The 19,964-nt window shown below is 40.9% G+C and overlaps 1 long non-coding RNA gene across 1 annotated transcript in view; it reads left to right on the top strand.

The window, feature by feature from the left end:
* Positions 1 to 392: 392 nt before the first annotated feature.
* The window catches only part of LOC144785464 (uncharacterized), a 331,976-nt gene continuing 312,404 nt past the window's right edge, over positions 393 to 19,964 (top strand). Inside the window, exons 1-2 of the long non-coding RNA XR_013601909.1 lie at positions 393 to 497; positions 577 to 730. This is a non-coding gene — a long non-coding RNA (uncharacterized LOC144785464). The remainder of the gene's footprint in view (positions 498 to 576; positions 731 to 19,964) is intronic.

Genomic DNA, 19,964 nt, shown 5'->3' with positions numbered 1-19,964 from the left:
ATGTGGTAAATCAGCGCGGGGAACTGTAACTCTTCATCCGTACAGCAGGTTGTAGCTTGGGGAGGAGGGGGGGGGGGGCGGTGGCTTGCTGGACCACATATTAGGTATAAGAAGAGCAAGTAGGAGCATTACAAAGATCAGGGTGCGATTTACACCGTTTAATCACAATACGCACACACTTCGGAGGCGGGAATTTCTCAAATTCAAGCAAGCCTTCATCCCTTCAAAGCAGCAAAGGGAGCAGAACCTTGTAAATCAACTGCGTACAACATCAGAGGCTGTACGGTGTGATGTAATCAGGCTCGTGGCACAGGGAAACAATTGGAGCCTGCGTAGGTGACGCCTCCGGAGCAGCATAGAGACAAGCGCCGCATAGTAGTGGATTTTCTTTTCAGATTTTTGGCTAAATCAGTTAGTTATTTAATGGTAAATCCGGTCAAGAAAGAACATTTTCGCGATACGTGGTTGTCCCCCGTTTTCTGGAAAGGAAATAGTTGGTATGGCCCATTGTGTGGTGGTGGCGTGTTAATGACACCTTGCGAAGTCGCCATTATGACATTTTCTTTGTATAAATAGCAGGTAACCATGGAGCTGCCGCACTGAACGGACCGTAGATGAAGAGAACAACAGCAAGTGCTGAAGCTGGAAACACCGAGAAGCCTAAAGAGCTCATGGGCTGACTAGGTCGCTAAGAGGAAGCGGTCAGGGGTGTGTGGAAAACGGGACAATGGTGAGTGAAAACTAAACTGAAACTGAACTGAAAACTGACACCCCAGTCTGCAATCATCCTTAACTCCTTCACCGCATCTACCGTTCAGAGTCTCCATAATTCAAAAACACCCCTTACAGTCTTAGTTCTTCCAACCCCATCACTTCCTATGTAAAATGCTCTCGCCTAATCAAAGCAGAGCAGAACTGTTTAGCAGCCCCCTCTGTCCAAGCGCAATGTCGGCTCCAGCATGGCCCTGCAGTCCCCAACGTGAAAAAATTGGGCGCCTGTATGGATGATTCACTGGGTGCGTAACTGACTTTGTGTCTGGAAAAGCTGACCTAACTATAACTACCCAGTAAAACTGCCGTCTGTCTGTCTGTCTGTCTGTCTGTCTGTCTGTCTGTCTGTCTGTCTGTCTGTCTGTCTGTCTGTCTGTCTGTCTGTCTGTCTGTCTGTCTGTCTGTCTGTCTGTCTGTCTGTCTGTCTGTCTGTCTGTCTGTCTGTCTGTCTGTCTGTCTGTCTCTTCACTTCCGTGACTGGATAGCAGGTTATTTGCCTTCGCCTCACGATCAACGGACACGGACCAACAGGTAAGTGCAAATCAGTTTAGTTTATTCCTGGTATGCCGCCATAACGTTTCGGCTTGTCCGAGCCTTGTTCATGACAATGTAACGCTAGTAAGCTCCCAAATTTAAAGTGACAGTGCATTTAAAAAAAACAACCATGTGAGGGGCATAGCAATAAACATGAAAGAGTTACTGACAGTAATTAATATTCCTCATGTTCGGGATTATACGAATTGATAATCAAAGCCAATATCATGAAAACACCTTATTACTCCATGTGGAATACATAATGATTTAAAAACTTTGTTAAAACCATCATTGTTTTCAAGCGCATAAAATTATTTGTACATGTGCAATAAATGTGCAAAAATGCTGATAACTGGCAAATAAATCCTTATGTGCAATATATGCTGTTTTAATCCACAATCACTGCTTAAATGCATATCGATGGATGCATGTCTCAACGTTAGGGACAGGTATTTAAATACGAATTCCACAACTGAGAATAGGGTGTCAGGCTAGAATCCCTTACCCACGGGATTCGATGTTAGATGAATAGCGGGTTAAATCCTTTTTGTAAACAGATCCCTGTTTGTCTTTGCCCTAAATACTGTCTGTGTGGCAGCCTCAAGTGTGCGTGTAAAACTTTGTGTAGTGAGAGAAATAGTAAAAGTGAGAGTTAAAAATCAAACATTCCCTAATCCAATGGTAGTTCCAAGGAACAAAGTTCTAATCATATTTCATTAATCTTGTACTGTTTCTCAGAAGTGCACAGTCAGTGAATTTTCAAAAATTACAGAAATTACATATTGCAAGTTTTAGGTTGGAACATCTACCCCCAACCATATCAGATATAGTGCGTTATGTATCGCCAGATTGGCATATACGTTGACCCCATCTCTTGAATAGGAATTAATCCTATTGCCGAGGCCCAATCCCCTTAGAGTCTGCCAAAAACTTCTAGTATCAGCCTATTGATTGCCCAGAGTTAAACACCTTGTAGTGGACCAAAGAGTACCCCATTAAAGGGCTCCCCTAACTACGGTAATGGTTTATAAATATATAAATATAAAGATGTATAAATAAATAAATGGATGCTATAAAACAATTGATTCAATGTAATGTCAAATATCATCTATAAATATCTAAAAAACTAGTACCAAAAAAGCATTAAAAAAGCTTATTTGCAATCAGAAACATTATATAGGCCCAGGCATTGATTCTAGACAATAAAGCTAGCACTTTCGGTTCTAGTCAATCCAATATTCTCATGTAATTGTATGTGCATAGTAGCTTAGCCCAAACAGGTATGTAAATCCTCTGTGATGTTAAGGCCACCTGCGGTCTTGGAATCTAGCTGGAGAATATATTGCGTCTCTAGTCTCCGAAGCTCAGATTCTCTTCACCGCCCCTTCTACTGGGTGTTATCGCATCGATGACAAAATATTTAAGACCACTGTTGTTACTGTGGTGAGCCTCCCTAAAGTGTCTGGCCACCAGATACATGTTGTCCTGATTGGATAAGGCACAGATGTGCTGCAGAATGCGCTTATGTGCGGCAAACTTCGTACTGCCAACGTACTTAAGTCCGCAAGGACAAATAAGAACGTATACGTCATACTCGGTTTTGCAGGTTAAGACTTTGCTAATCTTGCGCTCCCTGTTACTGAAGGGGTCAGTGTATGATTCATATTCACCCCATAGGTACATGCCCGGCATGTTTTGCATTTGTAAAAACCACTATTGATCTGTAACCAAGTGGATTTATCAATCATTTCTGGACTAGTATTGACAGCGATTCTGATTATGCTAGATTTGTCAGCAGCCTTTGACTCGGTCCATCATGAACTTTTGATGGTCCAGTTATTGGCTGCAGGGGTTCAGGGTAAAGCCTGGACCCTTTTGAAATCCTTCTTGGCAGACAGAATTCAAACAGTGGATATGGGGAGTCACAGCTCCAAGTTGTTTTCTTTTCCTTGCGGGGTCCCTCAGGGATCCTCTCTTAGTCCCACGCGTTTTAATATCTGCGTGGGTCTGCTGGCAGCACTAATAAGATCTCACAGGTTCCAGCTAACCTCGTATGTGGACGATACACAAATCGTGTTGTCCGTACAGCAGGGCAAGGAATCGGAAATGGACTCACGATGTTGTGAGTGCATGAAAGCCATTGCTGGCTGGGTGTCCTCAAATTGCCTCAAACTTAATACAGGCAAAACAGAGGTCATCATCTTTGGCAACAATCTTAACAACTGGACCCCTGACTGGTGGCCTGAAGAATTGGGAGTTCCCCCTATTCCCACTAGAAAAGCTACTTACTTAGGGGTGATCATGGACAACAAACTTACCTTTGAGGAACCGGTTAGTGGAGTTGTCTCAAATTTTTTTTTACCTCCTCAGAGTGTTAAGGAAACTCAAATTGTTTCTGCCTAAGGAAGTTTTTAGGATGGCTGTCACTGCGCTTATTCTATCCCGGTTGGACTATTGCAATAGTCTGTATGCAAATATTGAAAGGAAGCACATATACAGACTCCAACTGGTGCAAAATGAGGCAGCCAGGCTGCTTACCAGCATGCCCAGATTTGTTTCCATTAGGAAGGAATAAAATCAGCTCCACTGGCTTCCGGTGATACAGCGTGCTCAATTCAAAGCACTATGTACGGTGTTTAATTCTCTGATGGGCATGGGCCCTGATTATTTAAGGAAACATTTTTCTTGGTACGTCCCCAGGAGATCATTGCGATTAGGTGAGGCAAAATCTGTGGTTGTTCCTCGAGTCAAAAGAGCCACCTGGGGTGGCAGAAGTTTTATTGTAGGTGCCTCTAAATCAAGGAATGATCTGCCTTCTTATCTCAGGAATAACACAGAGCTACTTGCCTTCAGGAGGGGGCTTAAAACTTGGTTGTTTTCCCAATAACCGCTGTATTATAGCTTTAAGTATCCAGTTAGGTATCAGCTAGCGCCAGGACACCTTAGGGTATAAGTGCGCTTTAAAAGCTTTGTACCATAACAAAACATAGGATATCCCTCATTGAGGAGGCTCTACTGTGTGTGATTGATACTCTACTGGGTAAAGTTGGACCTATGACAGGGTCACTCAGTTTAGTTGGCCAATTCCTATTAATGATTTTGTAGAGGTTTGAATGTTGCCTGCTGTAGCCCATGATGATTCTAAAGGGGTTGGGTTTGTTTCCCCCTCCCAAGTCATTAGTTACTCCACCTTGGGGTTCCGTGTGTTCTATCCCATTTGTATCACTGAGGAGTTCATTGCTGCTGTGTCTCATGGATTTCAAGATGGCGATGTCTATCTATCTATCTATCTATCTATCTATCTATCTATCTATCTATCTATCTATCTATCTATCTATCTATCTATCTATCTCTATATATCTATATTTATATATATATATATATATATATATATATATATATATATATATATATATATATATATATATATATATATATATAAAAATATATATATATATATGTATATATATTCACTGAAAAAACATAGGTTTCAGGGGTGTTATAGTTAGCTGGACGTTTCACTCATACAAAACCATTGACAATTTTCGTTATAGTTAGTTGTACTAACTGTAACTCTAGAGCCCGCAATCCATTGGAGATGATGTCACATATTACATCATTCATGACATGGTCAGTGACATCACTGATGACATCACTGATGACATCTCAAATGACATCACTGATGACATCATCCACGTGACAATCAGATACACCTCATCATACACTACTGTAATCTTTCATCACAGAGTACCATATTTGAATCCATTGACACAGCAATACAAGTATCTAAAAACCTACTCAGTGATTCCTAGATCTACACATACATCTAATTACTTACCTATAGATTCAGTCATGCATGTTGTGAATGTTTTCTTTTTTTGTTTAACAGTCGCGCACCCAAAGGGCACCCTTCTCGTTCACTGTGGAACATATCTGCCATTTTCGGATTTAAATGTAGGGTCCGCATACGGTGTGCGACGAGTATGACTTTCCGAATGCGGATGCTATGTGAACTGGTACACGACTCGTGGCGCATACGCGAGATGTACGTATTACTTGACGTGACCGTTGCGCGTGACGTCATATGCAAGGGATGCGGTAGGTGCGGGACACCCGCAGAATTTTTTAATGTTTAAAAACCTATATATATATATATATATATGTAATATAAATATTAAGAGAAGACAATTATTTGAACTAATTATAAAAATAATATTCTTTAACTTTCAATAAAGTTAAATTTCTTTTAAATGCAATTTTGCGAAGTCGCGCTCGGTGCAAGTTAGGTGCCACCTGTGTGTGCGTACCTTGCGCAGACATCATGTGACCAGAAAAAAAGAGATTTGATTGGTTCATTACACTTCCTTTTGTAAGTATTGAAGTACGCCACCCATTTCAATCACTCTTGTTAGACCTTTCTGAGGAGAAGACATCTACTAGCAAGATCTGCTCTTTCTCAATTTTGCACACCTGTTTCTCAGCAAAGTTGGAGAAATAGCTACTAATGAAGCATCTTCTAATTCAGAATACTCTGGAAATGAAGAATTTGTGCCCGAACCTCCCCCTCCAGAGAACTATACATCAATTGTCTGGAACTTTTTACTTTTCCCCGATGCAGAAGAAGGTTAATGCGACTAAAGTCACTTTCAAAATCTGCAAGGCGGTCCTGTGCAGGGGTGACCCTACAAAAAAGACTTTTGTGGAACAGCAAGTATGAGGAGATATCTTCAGACAAAACATCTGGGAAACTTCGCAAGAGAGGAAATTAGGAGACTAAAAGACTTCTGCCTTCGATCTACAGTGCGGTCAGTAGAGTTTACAACTTGATACCAGTGCTGCAGAAGCTCTACAGACAACATTGAATTCAGTTTCGACCTCATATTTTGTTAAACTATCAACAGTAAGAAATTTAGCCTTGATGTATTTAATGCAGAGACAATTTTACTATATGTGTTCAGATTTTGTTTAAATAAATGACAAACAACATTCCTCGATGTCTGTGTCAACTACTGCCTTTAATCCACACATCGTACAACAGGGTTCACAACTTGAATTCAGCTTTCCATCTACACTACGGACAGCATTCAAGTTAGCCTTGATTTATATAAGGCAGAGACAATTTTGGTAAATGATGCAGCAAAAATATTCCTCAATGACTGTACTGAGTACTGCCTTCAAATGTACACTACGATCAACAGAGTTCACCACTTGATACCAGTTCATAAGTCTCGTATCCAACAGTCAATGTATAGAGTACATTACAACTAATGCAGTGCAACCTAAGATCCACATCGCAAACAGCAGGGTTCACAACTTGAATTCAGCTTTTCATCTACACTACAGACAACATTCAAGTTATCCTTGATATATGTAACGCAGAGACAATTTTGTTAAAGGATGCCAGAAAAAACATTCCTCAATTATTGTACTGAGTACTGTTTTCAAATGTACACTGCGATCAACAGAGTTTACGACTTGATACCAGTGGCGCATTAGCACTACAGACAACATTGAATTCAGTCTTGATTTCTTTAAGGCAGAGACAATTGTACTGTGTCCTCAGATTCTGTTAACTGTAACAAAATAGCATTCATTGATGTTTGTGTCGACTACTGCCTTTGATCAACACTGCGGACAACAGGGTTCACAACTTGAAGTCAACCTTGTATGTATACTACGGACAGTAGGGAATTCAACCTTGATTTATTTAATGCAGAGACAATTGTACTGTATGTGTTCTGATTTTGTTAAAATAAGTGACAAAAATCATTTGTCGATATTTCTGCCTTCGATCTACAGTACTGACAGCAGGGTTCACATTTTGAATTCAGCTTTCAATCTATAGTACGAACAGCATGAAATTTAGCCTTTTTTTAAAGTAGAGTTAATTGTACTTTATGTCCTCAGATTTTGTTAAAAGATACAACATAAAGAATTTCTTGATGTCAATGATAACTACTGCCTTCGATCTACATTGTGAGGGCTCACCATTCAGGTAGAAAGACGATTGTACATGACGCATTCCAGTAGACAAGAGATATTATACCACGGCAACCCCCCGAACCTCGAATCATCGCAGGGTATGCACACGCTGAGTTCTTTCGGTACCACTAACTCACTGCACCACAAGTCCTCTCTCCGTAGCCTTATTAAGGCAGAATTCACTAGGCAAAAAACATTGCTCCCAGTTCGGCACGTCTGCACTACGCATTATCGCAGGATATGTACAAGCTCAGCGCCAAAGATACTACTAACTCAGTGCACTATAAATGTATGCAAAATTCAATCGAGAAAACACATTAGTCCAATTACTGTACCCCCACCAACCACGCATCATCGCAAGATACGTACACGCTAAGCGCCAAAGGTACTAGTAACTCAGTGCACCAAAAATCATTATCACATTGCCATACTAAGGCAGAATTTACAAGACAAAAAACATTAGTATCAGTACGGCCTGTCCAGACCGCGCATCATCGCAGGCTCCACAGAATCTTGTTGTTTCAGGTACCACTAACTCAGTGCAAACCAAACTAAGTATAACACCTATTAAATCCTACACAATATCCCTTTAGTATGCTTCCTTCAAAAACTTCTTTTATATCACTTTTAGATTTAGTTCAATAATAAAATCTATATTGCATATATGTTCTATCTTCCACTTCAATCATGATTACAGATAATGCAGTCCACCCTAAGATCTACACTGCGGACAACAGGGTTTACAACTTCAATTCAGCTTTTCATCTACACTATAGACAGTATGAAATTCTCCCTTGAAGTATTAAATACAGAATCAATTATACTGTATAGATTCAGATTTTGTTAAAATAAGTGAAAACAAAGCATTCTTATATAACTGTGCGGAATAGTAGCTTTGATGTACACTGCAAACAGTAGGATTCACAACTCAAATTCAGTTTTGTATCTACACTACAGACAGTAAGGAATTTAGCCTTGATTTATTTAAGACACGGACAAAAAATATTCCTGTGGCACTGCTAGTATGCACAAGCACCTTTAATCCCTACATCCTGTGAACAATTTTTACAAAGAAAGTAGAACACAGCGCCAAAATGTACCTGCACCACCGGCAATACCAAGTACCTCTGGGATATCACCTTCAACATCGCAACCAGACATACGCCCCCATTTTGAGATAGTTGGAAAGCACTGCGTGAAATGCAATTGTTTAATTTCTTATGGAGAGCAATCAGTAGACATAGTTTGCAGAGCAATTGATAACCATTGATGATAGTTTTACTTTAACCTCAAAATTCATGCAGACCAGTATGCAACACTCAATATTTTGAGTACAGACCACTCGAATGACGCATCATCGCAGGGTGAGCACATGCTGAGCACCACACATACCACTAACTCAGTACACCATAAATAATCGCCACGTGGCCTTATTAAGGCAAAATTCACTTGCCAAAAGACATTCTTACCAGCTCGTTCTGCTTGAACTAGGCATCATCGCATACTCTACATAAACCGCCCCTACCTCAGTGTACCACAACTCATAAACACTTTGCGATAGAATCTTCTGTGTATTATTTCACATAAAGTGCTCCTACATTAGTACAACAGAAGTCATAAACCGTTTACGATTGAATATCTGTGTATGATATCATGATTGCTATTCTACTTGTTAACAACAGCAACGTAATAAAATGGAGTCGAGCGCATGTGCCCGTACCCACTTCAACTATATATCTGTGTCTGTGTATTTATTATGTTTTGAAAATTCTGCTTCTATGCTCTACCACATTATATTGTGCTATAAATAGCGTATGCAATCATCTTACCTCTGACAGTAAGTGTGGACTATTCCTCCTTTTTTTTAGCATATTTATATAGCGCAAAATCAACCCAAAACTATATCAGCAATTTACATGAGCACCGTATTTACAGTACATTTTCAGGCACGCTTAGATTACGTCATTAGTCTACAATAACAGGATGTGGACGCAATTCCAAGCCTCGAACACTGATATCCAGCACCAAGTTCGACAGTATACCTGAATGACCAAATACGTATATATATTAGCTGCCCTTCATGTGCCAAAAACTGCAACTTAAACCTTTCACAGCCCTGTATTACTACAGCTACAAAACTCCACTGAATGTACAACAAACATTCATAATCACAGAAATGCGTCCTGTCCACCATCTTTTATGTGTGCAACTATGAAGGAATATAGAGTCAGTGATACCCCGTACATTTGCGTTTAAGACCCGGGTGACATCAGCACTACAAAACGGACACCTGAATCACTTGATTTTTCATGTAGCTAACGACGGAACCACGCCCATAGCTCCGTACTCATGGTTCAGAGCCTCGCGCAGCACTGCCATACGTCAGTCCAAAAACACCACATGCCCCAGATTTCCATTGTAGTGATTTCTTCCTCCCAGGTGTAGTTGTCAGAATGGCACACACACTCCCTCATAGCTCGTATACACCCACACCAAACCCATCCAGCACATGCGTCACTACACAAGTGACCCTACCATTAAAAAAGACAGGGCGCACATGCTCTACGCCATTTTAGAGTTGCTCCAAACCCAAGTGCTGTGATGGCCCGTCCTAGTGGTTCAGACACCTCATGTAGGCCCGAACCACTGACTACAGGGGCCCACTACTATGTGCGTGGCCTCTTTGGTCACTGAGTTAGTGGTACCGCCAGGACTGAGCGGGTGAGGAACCTGTGATGTTGATGGGAGCACAAGTATGTCCTTACCCAGGGCTTTAAGTGGGATGAAAAAACTGGGGGGTCTCTCAAAGGGGCGTGGTCATTGTAATTTAGGGCATGTCTTAAAAACAAATAAGCTAAATATTTGTGTTTAGCACAGTGTGCCGCCCGACTTGTATTTTGCTGTTCCTGTCATTGCGTCCATATATATGATACAAGTCACATCATATCTACGAGTCAGGACTATTGGCTTTGCCAATGGTTGCTAGTTGCATAAGATAAATAAGCTGCAACTATGGCTTGTTTATAATATTGAAAAGACTGCCACTCAAAGCCCGGGTGACACCACAACAATTTTGCTGCTCCTGAGTTTCAAAAAGAGCAAGGAAATCCAGAGAGAAAATGTCTCTCTTTAAAGGATTTCCCTTCCTCTACAACGCTCACCACGCGCAAATCCATGTGCCTGCTGTCACTGCCGTCTCGGAAAAAAATACAACGGACCGCCTGTGCCACGGCTCAAAACAGAGACCGCTAGAGACCCGTTTCGAGGCCCCCATAAAAAAACTGCCGGTGCTCAGACCCGGTAAGACCCGGCCCACTTAAAGCCCTGTCCTTACGCATAGCAATATCAAGACTCGGCACCATATGTCAGCCTTCTTCGTGGCAGAGTGGGACTGTATGATGTAGAAGGTGTCCTGTCCATGAAAAGGTGAGCAGTGAGGCCCAGGCGCTCAGTGAAGGAAGTGGATGGGGTGCAGCAGACTGGATACAAAAAGGCAATGCAGAGATTTAGCCGTACGCACTCCTTTATACCGTATCTTATTGCATTTATATATATTTTTTCCAATAGCAGAAACATTTTTATAATCGGACAAATGTCTGACGCTCGTGATGATCAAAACCACGTGCTTCACTTCGAACCACATGCTTTCACAACCACATAAAAACACATTACTACTGTAGTAATTAAAAAAAAATCAAAGACTATTAAACAAGTTAGAACTGTACAAATAGTTGTTTTTAAATGTGGGAGGGAAGGTGTCTGAAAAGGCGATGTAATTCTACTCCACATTAAGATAGTAACAAATACCAATCATAACATCTTTATTTTGCTATCTTTTAGATATAGAGCTTCAGGGTGTATTTTGTCCCGGAACGTGGTGAAAAATACAACGGTGACAGAAAGGTGAGCTGCTAATATTCTTTGCAATATCTCTCTCTCACTTCCTCTCTTCTCTGATAAAGAAATGACACACAATGTTAATTTCCTTTTTTATCTTACTGGTTGTGTTTCACAAATTGGTGTCACCCCCCCAAACACCTCCAAAGCTCTACGTTCGTGCATTCTGCCATGATGCGTGACCATCGTAACAACGTCTGAGAAGGCTGCTTTGACACATGGTGCACCCTCCTTGAATCACGCCAATGCCACAAGGTGAGCAAAGAAGCTTGTTTCCGAAACAACGACAAGTCATCTGTGGACGGAGAGAGTGGGTAGTATGCAGCAACTTCACTGCATAGGAATGTACAATTACCTCCGAGCTGTGAGAATAGATAGGTTACAACAGTCTGAGGGGCAGATTTACAAGCCCCTTGCACCACTTTTGTTTCACTTTTAACATAGGAAAAGTGGAGCAAGGAGCTTGTAAATATGCAAGAAAAAGCATGCTCCTCCGAACTCTGCGAGTCAATGGGATGCAACAGTCTAGGTACACAATATTGAGAACTCACCGCTATGCACTGGGAGTGTACGGGATATAGTACTTTGGAAGAAAAACAGTGCACAGACACCTCCTTACAGTGAAAGTTGATGAAATACATTATTTGTAGTGTATAAATAAAGCAAACATATACTAGTGCAGTTGTATGTCCTATGCTATTACTAACTCTATATACAATCTTTCATATCACTAAACTGGAGGGTGCACTATGAACCACCACCTGCTTGGACACACAACAAAGGCAAAAGGTGAGCTATGATGAGTTTCTCCAGTATTAACTGCTCGATCTATAACTTTCTCTCTCTTACGTTTTAATGTCGTTCTTTCTCTCTTTCTCCCACTCACTTTCTCTCACTTTGTTTCTCTTTCTCTTTTAAAGTTATGGACAGTGTTGTCCACTCTGGCGATATAAAAATCAAGGTTGAATTTATTACTCTCCAGTGTAGAACCAAAGCTGAGTTCAAGTTGTGGACTCTGTTGGTCACAGTGTTTACACAAGGTTAAGCAGAGTGTCCTAGATACACAATGCCTTTGATTAAATGTGTTACAAATAAAGGGGCTTATTTACAAGCCCCTTGTGCCACTTTTCCGCCACTTTTAACATGAGAAAACGAACACAAAAGTGGCGCAAGCGGCTTGTAAATAAGCCCCAAAGAATATTGTCCATTATAATGACTTGATCTCTCACCTAATTTTATTTCATCACTGAATCATTTTGAAGATCTGTTGATCCATACTGTAAATTTGACGCAGTAGGCACTTCCGTACAGACACCTCTTGAACGCGGGACTATAAGAGAGGTGGAATGTATCAAGCACACTGCAGACGTGCAGATTAAAAAATATTGCCAAGTATTACCTTAACTGTAATGTTTGACCTCATTTAGTCACATCAATCTAATTTTGAACACCTATTTTCATTTTTCTTTTGCAGATTACCTACACTACTATTGGAGTCCATTTCACATTTTGTTTAATAAATTGTTTTGTTAAAGTTATCTTTCTAGTTATTCATTATATTGTTATCTTAAGTTACGTTTCCAGTTACTTATTGCTGTTTCAATAAAAGTTAATAAAAAAAGTATATACGTCTTCTTTTTCTGACAACATTTCACTATTATGTAGTGTGATAATCATATGCTTAGAAAAGGTTTAAAAATCAAAAGTAGAAATGATGTTTATAACAAGAAGTATAATACTGAGGCTAACTCTTTATCAGCTCTTTACCAGAGTCTATAGCTACGACTAACTGTTCCTATGGAAAACTTTTAAAACTCCAGCACAGTAACTGTTTCGATTAGCAACATAGTGTGGTGAACTTCTAACCTCTGTGCTCACTTAAGTGTTCCATGAACTGTTACTATGGTAACAGGCATTAACCAGTTTGGGGGTAGGGTTGAAAGGTACTGGCTGTACAGAAACCGTTATATTTACCCAGGATCCCCTACATGACAGAAAGGAAAGCAAAGTAAAACAGAACACTGTGTACCAGATTTACAACCCCCTTGCGCCACTTTCGCGCCCCTTTTCCATCTTAAAAGTGATGTAATAGTAACGCAATGAACTTGTAAATCTGCCCCTATTCACATTACGAGCAAAAGAAGTACACAACTCATTCAATTCTTTATCGATCACAATTAGACAGTCTTGCTTCACGGTTCACAATGCAATTCAATAAATACTTTGTGCCTATTTAAATGGGAGACGAGGTTGTCGACATTACAAAACTTAGTGGCATATTTACAAAGACGGAGGTAAAATTGTCGCCACTTTAACGGCTGCAAACTACAACAAAACGCCCAAAATGGACTTCAAAATCCTTTGTTATCTTATCGGAAGATTTTCTCAACATTGCTGTTTGCTATGCAAGAGTGGGAGCCACCCCCTGGGGCTATAAAATAAATGGTTGGGGGGCTCCAAGGCCTTTCCCCCAGCAAAATTAGAAATGGAGGGGCCTCAACAACCCCCTCAAGCCCTGGGAACCACCACCCCCGGGCTTTGTATATTGGGGGAGGGAGGCTGCTTGGTCCTCCACCTGGAGCCCTCGAGGGCTGTGGGGACAGCCACCAACCAGCGCCGGCTCCTGCAGTGTCCCGGGGTGCCTACCCCGGGACACTGCTGTTTGCCATTTCATTTATTTATTTATTTTACGGCAGACTCCGCGCACACTACGCCACTTGCCATTTAAAATAAATAAATAAATAAATAAAATAGTGGGCCCTGGGGGTCTTTCTGGGACCCCCTAAGCAGATCTAGAGGGTCAAACTATTTCTACCCTGGCCCCTTTCTAAGTTTTACACACTTGTTTCACTGACTTCTTCAGCCTCGCTTTTACCGAGGCACAAAATGGCTGCTAACAGTTCCTGGTTTCGAATGTTGACAACCACTTGACAGCCAATTAGCATTCAGCGCGTGATCGGAAGGGTGTGCTTATGATACACTCACAGTGCGCTCATAGTCCGCAGATCCACTGCGCCCATATATATATATATATATATGCTTTTAACTGTAATTTTATCAGGAACTACTGAACAGATTGACACCATTTGAGCAACAGGCACTAGTCTGATCTGAGGACTGCATCTCTGCCAAATTTGGCATAATTCTGTTCAGCAGTTCGGGCTGTAGCTGTGGCTAAAGGTCCTATGGAAAATTGCATGGGGAAAACACGTTTTGGGACCCCTTTTTTTCTCAGCCTCCGCTTCACAAATCACCCCGAAACTTTCAGGGAAGGAGCAGAATGGAGCTAGCCATTAGTTTTGAAAATTTCGCAAAGATTCATCAACCAGCGCCAAAGTTATTACAAATAGAATGTTGCGGATTTCCTACAGAAAATAGGTCCTAACTATAACTACCTACTGGCGACCGCCATATATATATATATATCACTGTCCCTTGGTTCCTTTTGCCGGGAACTGCAGTGCTCTTGGTGCCAGTTCGTTAGCCCCTGCGGCAGAACCAAACCGCTTTAAACAACCATCAAAACACTTTCCGCGATGAAAAGAAATGTGGCTCTACCATGAGCCCCAAACAACACTCCTGTCCTTATCCATCGCGCAGCTTCACATTTGGAACAAGCAGTAATTTGAAAGTGCATCCATCCAGGACATATGGACTACATCTCCCATAAGCACAATGTGTGTTTTCATAAAGGGAGATGGTAGACGTCGTGCACTTTACTGCTGGCCCCTGATAAGGAAAATAAATTTCCGAAACGCGTCGGGCCTATTTCAAACACGCAACTGCCCATACCAATAAACGCTTTGGGGAAGGCGCACGCAGGCTCGAGTGCAACCCGCTACTTGGACAACCCCACGGAGCTGTAATACATTAGCGGCGGTCCTGCCGCTGGGTTGCACCACCCTGGAAAACGGGGGTCACAAGACTCGCTATTCAAGGAGTCGCGTATGTGGAGCTGCGCGATGGATAAGGACAGGAGTGTTGTTTGGGGCTCATGGTAGAGCCTTTGGAACGAGCAGTAATTTGAAAGTGCATCCATCCAGGACATATGGACTACATCTCCCATAAGCACAATGTGTGTTTTCATAAAGGGAGATGGTAGACGTCGTGCACTGATGAGGAAAATAAATTTCAGAACGCGTCGGGCCTATTTCAAACACGCACCTGCCCATACCAATAAACGCTTTGGGGAAGGCGCACGCAGGCTCGAGTGCAACCCGCTACTTGGACAACCCCACGGAGCTGTAATATATATATATATATATATATGTATATACACATTGAGAAACACTCCAACTCCTACAGAAGACTCCATGGACGAAGGCACGGACACGAGGTAATCAAGATGTGGCAGATATTTATTTCTCAGGCCCACCCTTAACCCCTGAGATTAGAGATACGCTTTCAAGAAGCCTTTTTAAATCTGTTTGGCGCCATCATTCACATCATATATATAGCCCTTCCCACTTAACACAAGTATAAACATAAATTATATATATATATATATATATATATATATATATATATATATATATATATATATATATATATATACATATGTATATATATATATAATCAATGAAAAAACAAAAAAACATAGGTTTCATGAGTGTTATAGTTAGCTGGACATTTTTTCACTCGTACAAAACCATAGAAATTCCTCCGTTATAGTTAGTTGTGCTAACTATAACTCACACGCCCGCAATGCACTGCTGATGATGTCACATATTACATCATTCATGGCATGGTCAGTGACATCACTGATGACATCATCCAGTGAATGTGGTTTTGTTTGAAATTTAAATATCTATTATATATATATGTATATATATATATATATATATAATCCAAACAAACGATCCCGAACCTCCAACCAGTGGCGAACAGAGACCAGTGAATCCAGAAGTTAAGGCAAGATGTTTTATTTTCAAGCACCAATCTTCAAAGCACGCAGCGGACTGACGCGTTTCGGGCAGATGCCCTTGATCACATTGAAATGTATGTTAAAATGCCTGATTTATATACGTTGTGAAATACACCATGTGATTAATAGAAGTGAACAAAATACTGCAGGGTCCACTGGGATACTTCATATAAATGTTAAAAACATTTCATTACAGTTGTATAGATATTACAAACTGGTTCCACAACTTATCACGTAAATAAATATATTTACAAATGGCAAATAATATCTGCATAAATGCATTGTATCTATTCGACTTGAGTGGGCCCATCAATTCCCATATGTATTGGTCAGAGAACCTTGAAGTCTAACAGCAAAAAATGTACTGTGCAAATTATTGCTTTATGTAAACAATGTATGTAAAGTGCAACGTGCATGTGTGCAAATCACTGCATTGAGCCAATAGTTTATACAAAGTGCACCGTGCAAACATGGTCCGGCATGTGTTAAAAAGTACCAAATAAATACCTAAAAAACACAATGAAATATCAAAATTTCTTAAAAAGCCGTTATTTCCATATTCTAAATGTGCAAAATACCGCAATGTAAACCATTATTATATGCTTTGTCTCTGAATTGGAACCTCAAACTCTGTTATATTACTCAGTCTATATTATTATGCATAAATTGCTTGGGGACATTTGATATAAATGGCAACCCCTTCATATTTATAGGCCCGAACAAAAATTAAAGGACCACCAGATATTATAGATAAAGTAGTGCTGTGAAACCAGCAACAAAGAAATTCTAGAAGATAGTTCCCATAGACCCTTTAAATGTAAAGTGTGCCCCTACAGTTGGATTTAATAAACCAAATCTGTACCACCATATAAAAATAAAGTAAATGTGTATATATTCCCTAGGTGTAAAACAAAAATAATTTTCCTTTACAAATACAAAATAGATAAGGAAAAACAAACAAAACAGCATAGATCATCTCAATTAGTAATGTCAATTCGTAGTGCGACATCAGGTGTTAAAGGCCTAGACTCAAGGAGAGACATCACCACAACATATACCCTGAAATCAACAAGTTATGTTAAACAACTTCCCTTCCATATTCCCTATAGAGCCCTATAGGAAATGGTACAAATCTTCTGTAGTATTGAGCCCATTCGGGACCTTACTGTCCAGTTCTAATATAGTTTTAGATTCTAGTTGGCGTAATCTTTTGTCCCTGTCGCCGCCTCTACGCATTTTTGGTACTGCGGTGAGTACATAGTATGAAAGACATTCAAGATTGTTGCCATGTACACTTTTAAAATGTCTTGCGACAGGGTAAGAACTGTCATTATTAACAATTGCCCGGAGATGCTGCAATATTCGGGCGTGCACCTGTAGCCTGGTACTCCCAACATATCTCAGGCCACAGGTGCACCCCAGAACATATACAGCATACTCCGTCTTGCAATTGTAATTGTCCCTGATGGCCACAGGAATGGTGCTGAAAGGGGTGCTGTAATGAGTCGTATTAATGCCGAACTTGCAAGCTCTGCAGCTCGAGCATTTGTAAAACCCCGGCCGGGGTTTGAACCAAGATGTACTTGTAGGGAGCTCAGGGAAAGAGTTGGATATTAGGGTCCGCATAGACGGACCTCTACGGAATGCAACATTAGGATTGTCCGGAAGCTGGGGTGCCAGCACTCCGTCTGTTTTCAGAATGGGCCAACTCTTGGTTAGGATCGCCCTGATCTTTCTTTCCTGACAACTGAATGCTGTGATAAACCTGATGTTACATTCAGTTGATTCTGTGTTTGTCGGGGGCTTTTTGAGAAACAGCGATTCCCTAGATTTTTGTTTTGTTTTGTTATGTTAATCGCCATATTTAGGATTTTGTCGTTGTATCCTCTGGCTTTAAATCTAGTTACTGCATCAGCAGTGCATTTCTCAAACTCCTCCTCACTATATATATATATATTACCTACTGGCGGTCGCCAGTAGGTATATATAGTTAGGATTTTTTCCCTATGGGATTTTTGAAAATTCTATGTCTAATAACTTTGGCGTTTGTGGACGGAATTGGCTGACATTTTCTGGAAAATGGAACATTTTGTTTCTGAGCAGCCCTTGGAAATTTGGGGGGGTTTCGTCAAGGGGGGGCCGAGAAAAAAGGGGGGTCCCAAAACGTGTTTTTAACATTGAGTTTTCCATAGGGCGGTTGGCCTCACTTTTAGCCCGAACGGCTGAATGGATTTGCATGAAACTTGGCAAAATTGTAGGGACTGGTAGCCCGATGTGCCTTTTCTAGGTCTCAATATATGTGCTCCAGTGGATTTTGAGAAATTAACGTTTAAAAAAAGATATATATCTGTAAGCGCGCTCCGGGCAGCGCTCCGGTCCGCGGACCTTAAGCGTACCGGAATTTCGCGTAGCTAAGCTGATTGGCTCTCCGGTGTCTGTCAACATTCTAAACAGTCCGGAGCGGCCGCCATCTTGTCTCTCGGTAGGATTGAGAGACAAGAGGAGGCCAAAACAAAGGCGAAAATGACCATAAGGGGGCATACTAGATCCTCCCTGACCCCCTAGGTTTAATGTGGAGGTTTTAAAAGGGCCCCGCGGGGCAAAAAAAACGAAAAAAAAATTTTGTTTTTTTTGCGTGGGGAGCGCCCGGTCCGCGAACCGGGAAGCGTTCTGGGCAGCGTACTGCAATGTAAAATGAATGATAGACTTTTCAAATGCTGTATGTTAATTGATTGTTGTTTTTGTTGATTATTTTATTTTTTTATGTTTGAAAACTTTATTAAAGTAAATAATCAAACCAACAAGGTAACACCAGCATATATAAATGAGGAAGAGGAAATATGATGAGAGGATAAAAAATAAAGCTGATGGTACAAATGAGGAACAAAGCATTTTAAGCGTTTTTAAGAGGGGGGGGGAAGGAGGGAGGGAAAGGAGGGGGGGGAGTAAGAAAAACCTAGCAATAAGTCATAAACAGAAAATTGCAGTAATTATGAACATCAAGCATAAAAAAGTACAGTAAAAGCACCAATGACTATGAATAACGATAGATATATGGTCTAAAAGGCAATAAATAACATATTATGAAGTATAAGACGGCACAAGCGAGAGAGTAATTAAATTGAGGAGATATAGGAGTACACTTATTCAAGGGGGCTTGAAGTTGGCAGAGGAAAAAGTACAGGGTTTTGTCTTGGCAGATTGGTCCAAATGTAAAGTTAAAGGTAACCAGTATAAATCAACATTACGGGAAGGTTTGCACAAGGCTGCGAAGGCTACGTCGAGCCTATGGGAGTGACAGAGTAAGTTCCACCAACAGACCATGGAAAGTTTGTGTAGAGATTTCCAATTGGAAGAAATGTGTTGGAGGGCAAGGGCAAGCATGAGGTCAAAGAGACCTCTCGAGTGTGGTGGGAGGTCAAGAGAATCAGACAGACTGCCTAGAAACACCAAGGAAGCTGAGAAAGGGAGAGAGAAGTGAAAGATATGAGAAATACGGGTCCACACCTGTGTCCAGAAAAGGCGGACGGAAGGACAGAGAAAGAAAAGGTGAAAGGAATCTGCATTAGTAGCATTGCAGGTCCAGCAATCAGCACTAGAAGAGGATATAAAACGAGATAAGGAAAGTGGAGAAAAATAGAGTCTATGATAAAAGAAAAAGAGAGATTGAGTCAGAGAGGCATTGCGGGAGGTTTTGAGAGATTTAGCCCAAATTTTATCCCAAAGAGAAATCGGCCATATAGAATCGAGATCTTTCTCCCAAGAGAGTTCTAATTTCGATTTGGGGCGATCAGGGTCAGAAGCAGAGAAAAATCGATAGATAAGGGAGGCCTTAGGGACAGTAGAAAGAAGGGTA

Source organism: Lissotriton helveticus, chromosome 10 (assembly GCF_964261635.1).
Source record: "Lissotriton helveticus chromosome 10, aLisHel1.1, whole genome shotgun sequence".
Classification (NCBI taxonomy): Eukaryota; Metazoa; Chordata; class Amphibia; order Caudata; family Salamandridae; genus Lissotriton; species Lissotriton helveticus.
This window is presented reverse-complemented; position numbering and strand designations above follow the sequence as displayed.